The sequence below is a fragment of the Pyrus communis genome, chromosome 7 (genome assembly GCF_041283825.1).
Source record: "Pyrus communis isolate YQ-2024b chromosome 7, ASM4128382v1, whole genome shotgun sequence".
Lineage (NCBI taxonomy): Eukaryota > Viridiplantae > Streptophyta > Magnoliopsida > Rosales > Rosaceae > Pyrus > Pyrus communis.
The window spans coordinates 18,139,061-18,149,551 of NC_142571.1; positions in this window are offsets into that span (position 1 = coordinate 18,139,061).

A 10,491-nucleotide genomic window follows, 5' to 3' on the forward strand; every position below is an offset into this window, starting at 1 on the left:
CCAAATTGTCACATCCCGGCCCGGGGCGGATCACTTCTCGAGCCCGCTCCACTACCGTAGCACGATATTGTCCGCTTTGGGCTTACCATTCCCTCACGGTTTTGTTTTTGGGAACTCACGAGCAACTTCCCGATGGGTCACCCATCCTAGGAATGCTCTCGCGCGCTACTCGCTTAACTTCGGAGTTCCTACGGAACCCGAAACCAGTGAGCTCCCAAAAGGCCTCGTGCTAGGTAGGGATGGGAAAATACATTTAAGGATTGCTCCCCTGGGCGATGTGGGATGTTACAATCCACCCCCCTCAAGGGTCCGACGTCCTCGTCGGCACACACGCGACCAGGGTTAGGCTCTGATACCAATTTGTCACATCTCGGCCCGGGGCGGACAACTTCCCGGGCCCGCTCCACCACCGTAGCACGATATTGTCCGCTTTGGGCTTACCATTCCCTCACGGTTTTGTTTTTGGGAACTCACGAGCAACTTCCCAGTGGGTCACCCATCATGGGATTGCTCTAGCCCCCTTCTCACTTAACTTCAGAGTTCCTACGGAACCCGAAGCCAGTGAGCTCGCAAAAGGCCTCGTGCTAGGTAGAGATGGGAATATACATTTAAGGATCACTCCCCTGGGCGATGTAGGGTGTCACATTATCCTAAAGTATATTAAACATACACCATGTCCGGACGTTCAGATCGAAATGACAACATGAAAGACTTATTAAGAATTATGAAAACCTTTTGAAAAACCATGCAAACCTTAAGGGGTGGTGTTCATCCTAAGTGAAATTACAATTATTAACCACAATAAGCCATCGCCAATTTCAGGGAACCTTCCAACCACAATTGTATCAAATTACTTTTCTAAACATCCTATGGCCGTGAATCACTATGACACTTAGATAGTTTAAATACGGTGATTAATAATTCAAAACATGCATGCACAATCATAAGTAAATTGAAAAGAAACTACATATTCTTGCAAAGGCTCGTCGCCTCGCCCTAGCAAAACAATTAATTACGAACAATCATAAAACAAAATATTATTAAGAACATGGATAGAAAACACCTTGAAAGAAGAGTACAAATCCTCAAAGCCTAGCAAAGTTCTCAAAAAAGATCCCTCTTAACCTAATGACCAAATAGCCTTATTTATACTAGTACAAGATAAAATCCTACCCAGAAAAGGTCTTAGAATAAAACTAGGAAATATAACAAAATAATAAAATAGCAAATAAAAGGTTTCATATTTAAAGTCAACTTCAGACTTCTCAGGAAATTAAACTTTTGACTGACCAAATCAACTCTAATTTGGTCCCAAAAGGTCTCTTTTAAAAGCTTAAGACGTCCCCAACAAATCCGAACCTTCCTCAAAATATGCCATCTTGACCTCCAAAATACCCAAAACGTCCAAAAATGTCAATCTGGAAAAGCTGCGCGTTGGGCCTTCTTTTCTTTGCCCCGGTCAAAACAGCTTGGTAGAAAAATCTAGAATTTTGATACAATCATCTTGGAAGACTCACGAACATCCTTCAATTGTAATCACTCCAAAATTCATCCATTTGATTACTTTATGCTCAAGAGGAAGTCGCATGTCATACATTGAAAATACATAACAAAAGTATCAAATTCTATCAAAATAACCAATAAATTATAACTAAGAATAGGATAAGATATATAGTATAATATCAACTCATCAGGAACTAAGTCAATAAATTTAAAAAAAAAAATGATGAAAACAAAACAAGAGAGAAACATCAACAAGGACAGATGATGCAATTGAATGGATGCAAAATGGTGTCTGCATGCAATAATAATCACATAGGAAGATGATTGAAAAGAAAAGAGGGTAATAATCTGAATACAAAAACAAACGAATAGAACAATATATAGGACCACCAAAGAGGCATTTGATAGAAAATCCAATCAAAGGGTCAATGAATCAGAGAATCCGACATTCTAGAGGAGGATAAGATTATGTTTTAAGTCAGTGGGTGTTCATGCTTGAGAGGAAGTGAAATGGGAGACATGGATCAAACATTTTGGGGTCCCCTCCCTTGACATCTTGGTTAAACATTAGCTTCATTTGAGCAACATTCAAGCCACATCATTTTCTGTTTGAGATCAAAGCTTTATGTCAACATTAATACAAAGTAAATACCTTATTTCATTTTTTTTCTTTCTATTTTTTTTTTTTTTTTTAATTTGAGCCCAAATGCTACCCAAAACTAAGGACTACTGCTAGCCTCAAGTTCAAGGGCACTAAGAACTGGCTTTAGAAACATTATAATTAAATACAATAAAGCTCGTACATAAGGAAGAAAATTATATATACCCAATCGCCTAACTCTTTTTAGTGGGTTCTTAAATACTTAAACCAAAGTATTTTTAATATTTTCATTTTTTTAAAAAACAATAAGATTTTATAAGTACATTATATGATTTGCTAGTTCAATAAAGAAAGTTCACCTATTTTAGGAAGGCAAGGGTAAGGACAGTGAAATTTACTATTCACTCTAAACAATAATTGTCTTTGTGCAAGTCCACCGGTTTGAGAAGAGAAATGGCAACAGCAAGGCCGATTATTATTCACAAATATTTTTTTTCTTATTTCGTATGTCTTGTAAGTATGTACGTAGTAAGTTTGTTCTTTAAAAATAAAACTCTGATAATTTAGTTTCAAATAAAAGCAAAGAATAGCATTACTGTTTAGGCCCAAAATAGTATTATTGGGCCGAGCGTAGGTTTATGTTCGGCCCAAAGCTTTTTCAATGTACTATAGGCTATCTGGTGGTCCTAAGCCGCTCAGTTAGGGCGGCTGAGTCCTATTGCAAGAAGGAGTGATTTGGATAAGAGCGGATGGATCGAAGTCCTAGTACGATAAGGGGTCCTAATGCAATGAGGATTCTTAGCCGGAAATGAATACGGCCTGAAAAATGGGTGAGTTCAAAGTCCTAATAGGAGTAGGATTGGTCGAGATAAGGTTGGATCACAATAAGAAGTCCTAATCCGAATATGGTTTCAACTCGATCTTAAGGAGGATTTGTTGCTATAAATAGAGAGCAGAGTGCATCATTGAAAGCCCTCTAATTCAACACACAAATTACCCTGCGCAAACCTCTCAGACACCTTGAAATTTTTTATTTTCTTTTTCCACCAACACACCTTCAGTTTGGATAAACAACACTGTGAAGGCAACCAGCGAACATCTTCAGTTTGGATAAAAAGCATTGTTGCTGTAGAATCAGCCGACCGAGGAGCACCTTCAGTTTGGATAAACAGCACTGCATCAAGGCCAACTGGTTACCTATCCAAGTTTCGGTCGAGAAGGGTTTCCGAATCCTTATTGGCAGAGGTCATCTTATTAGCCTTCCCGGCAAAGCAAGGTGTTACAAGTTACTACATTTGACACATTGAACACCGAGTGGTTTTATGATTGGATACTCACAAGTGAGTTTCACAGTTCGGCATTTTGACGGCCGAACCACATTTACCATCAAGACATACATCTCTTTTGAGTACTTGTGTTTCTATAATTTGGAGCCGATTCGACGTGCTTATACTCTTACAAATATAATCACCATGATCGAACTCGGGGCCGACGATTCGTGAACTTCACAGAACTAGCAGCCTTGTCTTCAAGCTCGAGGACCCAAAGGCCAAGACGTGCTCCTTCCTCTGTCACAGTTGCAAGATCAAGAAGTCAATAGCACGTTCAACACAACATCAACAAATTTTACTCCTCGATCGAGCTCGGTTGACGAGTTGGCACGCCCCGCATCAATCGAATGACGTAGTTAGCGCATTAGTTACTCGCCCTGCGTGACATGTAGGGTTGGTAGTTTTTAGGGTCAACATTTGGGCACTCCTAGTGGGACCCAGTGCTAAACCTTCAGAGTTCATGACCATTGAGACACGGTCAGTAAAAAAGAAAACAGTCATGGGAAGGTCAACGAACGACCTGCAGGTTCAAGGCCCTGGACAAGATTTGTCACATGTACAAAATCCCTTCATTACTGTGACAACTAAGGATGCAAGTGCAACACACCGAGAAAATGAAGTTTGTCTCGACGATCAGCCTCGCAAGGTAGAAATTCCCAACAAAATCGCAGGCATTTTAATCGAATAAATAGTGGAAGATTGCGACGAAGATGGTGGGGAAGGTTCTGATCCCCCAACTAGGTCGTTTCTTCGAAGATGACTTGATGAGCAATCTCGGCAGGTCGAACAGTTGGTCGGCCAAAAAATGAATAATCTGCTCGAAGTAATACGAAGTAATGGTGATACGCACACTAGATTGCTTAAACTATTAATCAATAAAACCTTCAAAAATGGACACGTCGGTCAACCTCGATAACTTCCATTTATGAGTATTCCATTGCAAGCCGAGATAGGATCCGCTCGACTCCAACCGATTAACTTGGAAAAAAGAGGAGGATTAAGCAGTATATCAGACGGACCCAACCAGGAGGATTAAGCAGTATATCAATATGACCGAGGTCCAAAGATGATCAATTCGGCATTAAAAAAGGGTCGAAGTTCCCAAAATTCATTCATCCATACCTGGCTTATGTGGAGAAGTTTGAATATCCTAAAGGCTTCAAGATCCTAGATTTTAGCCTTTTCATTAAAGAATCGTCATTGTCTTCGTTAGAACATGTAGCTCAGTTCACTGCGCAATGTGAAGACGTTAATAAGGACTTCCATAAACTACGACCATTCAACTTCTCACTAACAGGTTCGGCATTCGCTTGGTACATCAACCTCTCACTTAACTCCGTCCAGAGTTGGGAGGAACTGGTTGAAAAATTCGATAAACAATTCTACCGATCAAGGATGGAAATGTCAGTTTCATCATTAGCTAGGATGGCTCAAGCATCAGAAGAGTCGTCAATGGAATATTTAACGAGGTTCAAGTCAGCCAGAAATTGGTGCTAAGTACCTTTCCCTGAAGTTGAATTTCTCAGAATCGCTCTAAACGACCTGGATGTGGAATACAAAAAGAAATTCCTGGGGGCAAATATTCGAGATATGTACGAACTGGCCCAGCACGTTGAGCAGTATGATTATTTGCTCCGAGAAGAAAAGATCTCAAAATCTCCATCCCGAGGAACGATATACAAGAATCCCACGGTTATTTAAGCATTGGCCGAAAGCGAGGATTCTCAATACATCAGTGTAGACGCGGCTGAGATAGTAATAGATAAACCATAAGTTTGCAAGGCATTAGCTCGAATTAATTCCAAGGATGCCAAAACCTGCTCGGCCTCTGAAGAGACGATTAGAACATCGAAAGTCTACACTCTCGATATCACCAAGGCCGATGCAATTTTCGACCAGTTGTTGTTAGCAAAGATCATAAAACTTCGACCAGGACATAACATTTCGAAGGCCAAAAAGTTGAAAGGCAAAACATATTGCAAATACCATAACTCGAACAAGCATACCACCAACAATTGAGTCGTGTTCCGTGATGCCATTCAAAGTTGGATTGATAAAGGCAAGTCAAAAAGCCATTGTACGTTATGGCTCATATTGAAGGAGCCCTCGACCTACCACTAACTTGTCCCGATGCTGAACAGATTATCCAGAAAACCACTGATCCAGCAATAAAAGCTAAATTCCAGCATATACGTGAGGCTCGAGTCCTCAACTTTGAGGTTGACCCATACACAGATATAGACACCGCCGAGCTTCATTTTTCCTTCGAAGACCTTCAGCATTTGCGATATCATTTCGAAGTCTTCTCGATCGTATCTCTCTTCGGCCTTACGGCCGACGAGAGGGATCATGTGGCGCGTTTAGATGCATACTTAGACATAAGGAATGCCTGAATTGCCTATGAAGAACAAGCCCGTAAAATATTGCAGGGACAAAATCCAACCTCAGCATCAGGCATGCTCGAAGACGACAACCAAAATGAAACAGGCTCAGGTGTTATACCACAAGAACACACATCCGATAAGGCAAAAGATGACCAGGACAAGAGCACTCAAAAGCATGATACTGCCTTCGATTACCCAGAGGAAGACGACCAGGACCTAATGAGTCATTCAGTTCTCGAAAACATGGAGATCAGCATGTCCATGTTTTACCTACTGAATTTCAACCAACCACACACCAGCCAAATTTCTTGGATGGGGACGTGGTTGCCGAGGAAGTAACACAGGTCGACTTCATCGCCACCAAAGAAGATGGGCAAGCGAGTAAGGACGAGAAGCTTAAAGCAGCCCTGACCAAATTATTCCCCTACTCTTTTTCTGTTAATCTCCAACATCTCAAGCCGTTGTACGTTACAGCTCATATTGAAGGATACCTAATTTCTAAGGTGTTTGTCAATTGTGGGGCCACAGCCAACATCATGCCTACATCCATTATGAAGGCATTACGCTGCTCCAATGACGAACTTATACCATCAAGAATAACCATGAGAAGCTTTGTCGGCGATAAATCTCAAACTAAAAGGATGCTCCTATTAGAGGTAAGCGTTGCGGGTCGCAACCACATGACTGCATTTTTTGTAATTGACTCAAAGACCAAATATAATGCATTGCTTGGTCGTGACTGGATCCATCAAACGAGCTGCATTCCTTCATCACTACACCAAGTCTTCATCTTTTAGGACGGCAAATCGGTTGTGGTCCACCCAGTTGATAATCAGTCGTTCGAAACCAGCATGATTCTAGCACACTATTATGACGATCACGTCGGCTACATTACCCTGCAGGGTTTTAATAAGGACGAATGGCCGACTCGGATCTCAGTCCGAAAAGCTATCAAGGTAGAGGCCAAAATTGTACACCAGGATTTGGCGAGACTCGGCTTGGCAGATTTAATTACCAACACCAATGACTAACGCCAAACAAGAAAGGTGTCGGGCCATAGTTTCATCCACCATCGAACTTGAAGACAATCAGCCCTAAGTTAATGACCCATTAGAAAAAATAAATGTTAGAATAGCTGGTGACCCTCAGCTGTTATTTATTAGTGCGTTGTTACCTCACCCCATGAAGGTCGAACTTTGTAAATACTAAACGGGTTTAAAGATTGTTTTGCTTGGAATTATCATAAGATGCCGGGCCTCGAACATGAATTATGCATCAAAGCTGGTTGTAAGCTTTTCAACAACCCCCTCGTTGATTCTCGACCCAAGTACAGCTCGGCATAAAAGACGAACTAGTTCGACTTTTACAAGCCAGGTTTATTCGGACCGCTTGATACGTCGAGTGGTTGGCCAATATCGTCCCGGTGTTAAAGATTTCCGTAATTTGGACCTAGCAACTCCTAATGATGAATACCCGATGCCGATCTCATATTTGTTAATTGATGCTGCAGCCAATCATGAAATATTGTCCTTCATGGACGGCCATACTGGCTACAACTAGATTTTTATAGCCGAAGCCGATGTTTACAAAACTACTTTTCATTGCCCGGGGGCACTCGGCACGTAGGAATGGGTCGTCATGCCATTCGGCCTCAAGAATGCCGGTGCCACATACCAACGAGCTATGAATACCATATTCCATGATTTGATCGGCACGATCATAGAAGTATATATCGACAATGTGGTGGTAAAATCAAGGAGCCGCCAATCGTATCTCGATGATCTTCGGCAAGCATTCCTCCGTATGCGCCAGCATAATCTCAAAATGAACCCGGCCAAGTGCACATTCAGTGTATCGGCCGGTAACTTCTTAGGTTTTCTTTTGCACCATCGGAGCATGGAAGTAGACGAAAATAAAGCTCGTGCGATCATTAGCGCCCCACCTCCGACGACCAAGAAGCAACTCCAATCGTTACTCGCGAAGATAAATTTTCTCCGCTATTTTATAGCCAATTCGGCAGGAAAAATGAAAGCGTTCTCTACGCTCTTGAAAAACTTAAGGACTCTGATAGGTTTGAGTGGCAAGAAGAACATTAGGCGGCTTTCACGCAACTCAAGGTCTACTTTACAACGTCACCAGTCCTTGTACCACCTCGATGCGGTATGCTTCTTAAGCTTGACTTTTCGACGGTCGATGAGTCAATCGGTTGCCTCTACGCATAAGACAACGATGTCGGGCATGAACAAGCTATCTTTTATCTCATCTGGAATTTGAATTCGCCTGAGATCAATTATTCACCCGTCGAGAAACTTTGCTTCACTTTGTTTTTCGCTCCGTCAAAACTTCGACATTACATGCTCCAATTAGTTACACAAGTCATTGCCCAGACAGATGTTATTCGTTACATGCTTACTCGGCCTATAGTAAAAGGCTGAATTAGGAAATGGACAATGGCATTATCAGAGTTCAGTTTGCAATACGTGCCTCAAAAAGCCGTCAAAGGTCAAGCTCTAGCCGATTTTTTGGCCCAACACCCCTCTTCCTATGGTTTCAAGGGTAACGAAGTCGACATCGGACTAGTCGAAACACAAGACACCTACTGGATGATGCACTTTCATGGTTCTAGCACTTCAACCTCGGCTGGTGTCGGCATCATCATTCAATCTCCTGACCACTACCTTTGGTATCTCTCTCTCAAGTTAGACTTCAACTGTACGAATAATCAGGCCGAATATGAAGCTCTTATCATCAGCCTTCATGACTTACGAGCAGCCCGTGTCTTCATCCTTGGTGATTCTGAACTGGTGATTAACCAACTAAACGGCATTTTTCATTGCATGAGTTATACTTTGGCGCCCAATCACATGGTCGCCACCTATTTGGCCGAGTCGTTTGAAGGAATTACATTTGAGCATATTCCGCATGTTTGAAACACTAATGTGGACGAACTCGCCCAAATAGCCTCTGGAGAATAACTTTTGGGGGTGAGCTAGACCAGGCAATACCTATAAGACAACGGTCTTACCTAGCCTTGGTTAATAAGCAAGTTCTCAGCGCAATCACGTGATACGAACACGAGTTATGTCCTTACCATCATTGTTAGAACGAGGAGATCCTGTAGAAGTATGTGCTGTCGAGAAATTGCCATACGATTGGAGAATGGCGATTATACGATATCTCAATAACCCTAGCGACAAACACGACCAGAGGACAAGAGTCTATACTACAAACAACATGTCATACCAGAATGAGTTATATTGAAAGGGTGAGGATGGTTTGTTATTATTGTACCTCGGCCCATAGGAGGCTGCCCAAGCAATCGCTGAAGTACACGAAGGGATTTGTAGGGCTCGCCAATCCGGACGTAAGATGCGTTGGTTGCTTCGCCGACACGGCTACTTTTGGTCGAGTATATTAAAGGATTACATCGAATACGCACGAAGATGCATACAATGTCAGATTCACGGACCTATACAAAGAGTCCCGGCTGAATTACTTCACTCAATTACCAAACCATAGCAGTTCAGAAGATGGGCAATAAACGTAATCAATTACTTCACGCATGGATACTAGTGGCAACCGATTACTTCACTAAGTGGGTCGAAGAAAAATCATACGTCGAGTTAACAACCAAAGAAGTTTGCAATTTTGTAGAAGAAAATATTGTGACTAGATTCGGCGTGCCAGAAACAATCATAACTGACAATGGCACAATCTTTACAGTCGACAGGTTTAAAGAGTACACGGCGAATCTAAATATTCGACTCAAGCAATCTACGCCGTATTATCCACAGGCGAATGGGCAGGCTGAAGCAAGTAATAAGGTTTTGATCAACATTCTTGAAAAAATGGTAAGAAAGAGACTTGGTATATGGCATTTGAAGCTAAATGAAGCATTATGGACCTATCGAACTTCACTCCAATCAACCATCGAAACGACTCCATATGCGTTAACCTATAGACACGACACTATGTTACCGGTCGAGCTGAGTATAAACTTATTACGAGTGATCGAACAAAGTAGTTTGTTTAGTGCCGAATACAATCAAGCCATGAGACAAGACTTGGAAGACTTGGAAGAAATTTGGCTTGATGCTTATAACTTATTAGTGGCACAAAAAAAGATTACCGAGCAAGCTTACAATCGGTGTGTTAGACAAAAAAACATTCGGTGAAGGAGAGTTGGTATGGCAAACCGTGCTACCAGTAGGAATTAAAGATCCTAGGTTCATAAAATGGTCACTGAATTGGGAAGGACCGTTTTTCATTCACAAAATTCTCGGCAAGGGGGCATACCACCTCAATGATCGGACTGGTTTAGTCCACAAGTTGCCAATCAACGGGAAATTTTTTAAAAATACTACCCAGTCACTTGGGAGATGCTAGAATAAAATATCATTTCATTAAATTTATAGAAAGACGTACAAGTAAAATTATAAAAGATTCCTAAAATTCTAAAGGGTCGAAGGAAGAAAGGTTTCAAGAGCGGCTTTCAACTCCATCCACCTTACTTCACTCAGTAAGATTTCGGCCTGCCTCGTCTTCTTGTTAAGTTGAAGTTGCTGGATCTACTTTATGCTAGCCGTGAAATCCATCATTCTAGCCTTATTCATCTCGAAATCCCTCTCGAGTTCTAAAGCAACAACCGACCTTTGTTGTTGAAGCTCAACAA